This window comes from Mus caroli, unplaced genomic scaffold (genome assembly GCF_978045245.1).
Source record: "Mus caroli unplaced genomic scaffold, Mus_caroli_1 scaffold_10, whole genome shotgun sequence".
NCBI classification, from domain to species: domain Eukaryota; kingdom Metazoa; phylum Chordata; class Mammalia; order Rodentia; family Muridae; genus Mus; species Mus caroli.
The window spans coordinates 80,130,511-80,135,662 of NW_028227265.1; positions in this window are offsets into that span (position 1 = coordinate 80,130,511).

The window sequence follows — 5,152 nt, forward strand, 5'->3', positions numbered from 1 at the left end:
CAACATCACAGAGAAAAAATCCAATGTAAATTAATATTATCAGTGCAGTAATTCATTCTTCAAACAAGAAGAGGCATTCATTTGAAGTAGCTTCATTGAGTAAAAGTGAAGAGCCAACTTTTGTCTATTAATTTCAACAAAGACCTAGCAGAATGTCCACAGAAAAGAATGATGACAAGAAGAGCCTTTGTACCATCAACACGGTGGTAGCTAGAGAATGTCCCATCTCCACTCACAAACTGTCTAATGGGTTTCAGAATGCATGTCCCTCAGAATGCCCAAAGAAACACAAAATTTACCATAAAAATGGTGTCTTCAATTGTGCCCATTGATACCATGTCCAACAAAGCAGTCCTGGCCAGAGGGTTAGGAATGTTCTGTGTCCTATCCATGAGTTTATCCAGAAAGCATTATGAATAAGATGTTTTGCCATTTGGTAACCCATGTTGCTCCCACCATATACAAAAATAAACACAGTCAGTGTGGAGGAGAATAAACGCCAAGGGTTAAAGTGACAGCCAGCAACTAAGACAAAACAACAACAGCAACATCCACAACCACAAAACCAGAGGCTTCTCCAAAGCAGAATAAAACAAATAAAAGGAATGGAAAGGGAGAGGAACGGAAGTGAACCCTCTCCAGTTCAGGTTAGGGATAACCTGGTCTTCGCCTAAGTGAGAGGCCATGGAGCTCATATGTTCCTTGTCTTTAGAATAAACATAGTCAGAAGTGCTTCTTAATTATTTTCAGTGTTTTGTGTCAAACCTGAATCAGTGGTATCAGCTGATGCTATGCAAAACTAAGTGGCTGACAGAGATCAGAAAGAAGCAAAGGGATATCAAGAATGTCACTTTCTTTATATTTATAAAAAGTCTAGCCTTAATTGTATTTTAAGGGTATTATTAGAAGCCAAATAAAAAACATTAAAAATGTAAAATCGAGAGGTGGTTGGGAACCACAAACATCAGTAACTTATTTATCATAGGCAAACCACAATATATAATAATTAATGTAAATGAATGAAAAAGCTAGCTAAGTGACAGGAAGGAGACAGCTGAAGGGAAGGAGCACGGGTGCCTCTGGGAAGCAGAACTGAGAGGAACAAGGACCCTTCAGGGAACATTTTTTTTCCCATTATACTTCTGCACTACCATTATTAAAATGACTGTGTATTAAAGTATGTTAGAAATTTAAAATTATTCATTCTGTATAAAATTTTTAAAAGACAAAATCTTAATTATTACAAACGTGTGTAGTCTTCCAATGAGGTCCTACCTTAAAAATCAGCTTCATAATATATTCCAAAAAATGTCACCTGCACTTATATCTAAATGCAAATACCACTTGATGAATCTTGAGAACTGTTTATATATTTGTGAAATTATATATCTGGTGAGTAATATGAAATCTATACATTAATAGCATCTGTTAACACAGCCATAATCATTTGGAACTGAATTTCTGAAAAAAACTGTTGTCTTCCTTTGCTTTAGTAGTAAGAGGCTATTTCTTAATCTTCAAACAAACCATTTCACAAGCATTTACTGGGGGAATAGTGCAGGTTTATGCCGCTATATCACCTTCCAAGAAACCATGTCTTTTCTTTTCTCTTTATGCTTTGTTTGTCTGAAACTTTTATTCCTGCCCACTAGTTCCAAGTTTCATAATGGTGATGTTCAGACTAATCCAAAGGGCAATTTACACTTAACCTTTCTTAACAGAATTCCCTGAGTGGGTTGTCTGAGAAGTGCATTTACAATTCGTACTACAGACAACAGACTACAGCTTGTCTCTGAAATTGGCCTTATGAATTGTAACCACAGGAGGAGACAGGAAAGGTTTTGCATTCATTGCATCTTGGCAAAAGGATTCTAGCTCCGGCAGCTTTCCCTGGAGTCCAGTCAAAAAGAATCAGGGGTGAGGAAATTGCTGGCCTTTTTTACTGAGCTGCCACAGGCCTCATGCAAAGAGGCCCTTTGCTGAGGAAGGGCCAGAAATGGCTTTAAAGTTCTGATCTATAAAGAAGTCTCTCTCTGCATTTGCCAATATCCCTTGCTCTCTCTGTCTCTGTTCCCCTTCATTGTATCTATGTATATATGGCATGAGACCCTGGCAGAATGTATTGACAGACCATGTGACCTGAGTAGCTCCTCAAACTGCTGGGCTGGCTGGTAGCATCCTTGGGATGTTGTTCTCTAGATGCCCCCTAATGGACATCTTAGAGAAGCACTGACATCCTAATGTGAGATGGTCTTGTCTGTTTCTCAAAGGAATTGTTGCTTGATTCAGAATGAAACAGAGAAAGCAAATGAATCTATCAGTTCCTGAGGCAATTACAGGCACATAATAAACATTTAATGGAGTCAAGCATAAATACAGCTGGGATAGTCCTTGGAAGCCACACAAAACAAATGTTAAATAAAACATGATACTTAGAGGTATTAGGCCATTAACTTCTTTGGATGACTAATGGAGAATTATTTCTCTATCAATAGCAAAGCATGATCTTAATTCTTAGGAAAGTTATAAATACAAAGACCAAACTTTATCCAATAAATATTTCACCTGGGAAATATTTTATGCCACTTCATAAATATCTTCAGTAACTAATATTCCAAAAGTCTATGAGATTACTCATTTCAGACTATAATCTCAGCACATAGATATTATACATTATAAATTTAAAACTTCCTGGTAATCATATTTCACATACACACACACAAACACATGCACACACACACACACAGGAATATGAGTGTATATTTACAAGTCAGTGATTAAGATTTTATACCTAATTTAAAGAGCAAAGATATTTTTCTTAAGTGTTTTGATTTTCAAGGTCTAGGAAAATTGAAGCAGAAAATAACATTCACTTTATACCATCATAGATCAAGTAAATACATGTGAACCTGCATCAGAGTGTCTTAGACTTAGAGACTTATGCTAGGTGTTCATCAAACTTATTATTTCAAATGTATCTTAAACTCCAAAGATATTTTCTGTTCATGTTCAGTTCTAACTAGAGATATGATTTGGTCAGGTTTGCATGTATCTAATCAAGTAATGGAATGAACAATATTTTACCCCAAAATATCATCACTGCTTTCAGAAAGATAATGTGAAGAACAATGGAAATAGAAATATTTTCATGGAAGAAAATTAATTATATTCACTCCCATGCATAGTGGAAGTACAACGTTTTGGTGAAATAAAGATGCTAATCTGGGAATTTCTTCAGTGTTTCATTTATTTGAGTTACTCAATATAAATTCTTTCCCTCCATTGCTTGGTCTTCAGTCATCACATATATGTGTGTGTCTATATATGTTTAATTTCATGTCATACATATTATTAGTGAGATACATGTATATCTGAAGCAATATCTTATTAATTCTTGACTTAAGTGTGTTTCCTGAAATTCCAATTTGCCTGTATATTTACTCAACATTTTTATATTTTACATAAAAATGCCTTACATATATCTCTCACTTAGTTCCAAACTTCCATTTTCAGACATAGATGTTCAAGGGCATGAAAAAGTTGCCAGCCATAAAACTAGGGCGAAAAAATCTCATTTGTAACAGAAAAGGATTTGCCCAGGGGGGTGGTGCCAAGAAAGGTAGGAGAGGAAAGGAAGAGGGATGATTATAAATTGCCCATCCTAGATGAACTTGGAGAGAGAATGTGCTAGAATCAAGTCCTCCTGTTTCCATTTGTTAGTGAAGATAAATAATCCTTCTCCCACGTCCTCACATTCAGAATAGGTTTAATTTACACATGCGATCATTAGTGATCATGTAATAATTATCTTCACATGGATATTATAATAGGTTTTATATATTATACATTGGATGTTAGCATTTTAAAGTACTATTAACTGTATATTACTTATGGAGATAGAGAACAATTGATAAAGCATTAAATTAACATTAACTATGTACAAAGGTAAATATATAAAACATCAAAAAAATTCTTTCTAGTCTCTAAAATAATGCGTTGAGTAACCTCACTTACCATTTGAGAAGATTCAAAAGCAAGAGGTTTACATTTTCTTGCTTATCATATTTGGTGATCTAATCTGATAACTCCTTCCGAACATAGCCCTTCTTCTCACACGTACCTAAAGTACTTAGTCCATGTCTCTCAACTTGAACAGTTGAACTCTGTCAGTAAGCACATTACCTTTTGCTTCTCATGAAACTGAGCCAGACAATATCATCTCCAGTGAGCAAAGGTAGAGGGAATAATGTATTGAGTTTCCTAAAACAATTAAAACATCCAATCTCACAGAGAGAAATGCCATTGCTTTTCTATATTTGGGAAACAGAACGAGAATGGCAGGGTTGAGCCCCTTAGTACTAGGCAGTTGTTTAGGTATGGATATTGTTAAACTCTGTTTTTAAAAATGCCAACTTCAATTTTTGATGGAACATACTCCTCCACCTAGGCAAAGACAATTATCTCTCAACATTTGCCTGCAGGATTGTGACCTGTAATGTCTTTAGCAGGCTCATAACTTCTAGGCAATGAAATAGGATGGTATTCCTGAAATCTCTTAACAGATGCACTGCTTGAGGGGAGGGCACAATGATACCGTTTGAGAACTGTCAGCAGTGAATGCTGCTAGCTTGTAAATTATTCCAAGTGCATTAAGATAAAGGAATGACACCTTTGTTAGCTAATGTGTTTCACCTGCAAAAATAACAGTTGCAGCCTCAATAAATTTGAGCCGGCAGGGAAAAACAAGTTTGATTTCCTCCAGTTTCCTGTATACTATTTACACAATTTGGTTAGCATTCTCCCTAGGAAATGCAGCTAGTTGGGGTAAATTAGCATAGCTCAGTCATTTGTTCTTCACATCCCCTCATTGAGCTGAATCGATTTCATACTGTGACTTCTTTCATGTTTCTTCTTAAATAAGACTATTTATACCTGAGAAAAATACATATCCCTTTTTAAGATGAAGGGAAGTGGAGAGGGAACTGTTGCTAATGCAATCAACTTTTCCAACCATTTAACTACTTTTTCTTGATGATGAAATGCTTCCGCGTTTTTCCTTCCTCCCCTTGGAGGCAGATTAGCATATTCCACTATGGATATTTTCAGACTCTAGGTGTTCTGAGAGGACTCTTCCAAGTGGCACGTACAATTC